The sequence below is a fragment of the Marmota marmota genome, unplaced genomic scaffold (genome assembly GCF_001458135.2).
Source record: "Marmota marmota marmota unplaced genomic scaffold, marMar, whole genome shotgun sequence".
NCBI classification, from domain to species: Eukaryota; Metazoa; Chordata; class Mammalia; order Rodentia; family Sciuridae; genus Marmota; species Marmota marmota.
The window spans coordinates 786,400-786,819 of NW_026000037.1; positions in this window are offsets into that span (position 1 = coordinate 786,400).

The following is a 420-nucleotide window of genomic DNA, read 5'->3' on the forward strand; positions in this document are numbered from 1 at the left end:
CAGTCGCGCAACAACACAAGCTCTTCAGGAATTCCCTCAGAGCCCAACTGCAACCACCAGCTTCCCGCAAGCCTCTCAACACCCCCACTCCTCCTGCACTTGAGGCCAATTGCCTGGGTTGTGTGGGCGGAGCCAAAAAAAGTCCCCCAATGAGCAGCTCCGTGGTCTGAAAGGGCCGGAAACAGCCCAATGAGCATCACCGCAGGGGAGCCAATCAGCTGGAAGCTAGAAGTTTGCTGGGGCCAGCTCTGGACTCCTGAGCCACTTTCCCAGCCCTTTCTGGTGTCTTTGACGAAGGATCTCCCACACTTGCCTAGGCAGGTCTTGAACTGGCAATGCCCCTACTCGGCCTCCCCAACCCACAAGTAGAAAGGCAGTCACCACCTTGCCCACCGTGACATGTCTGTGTCTGTGCCTGTC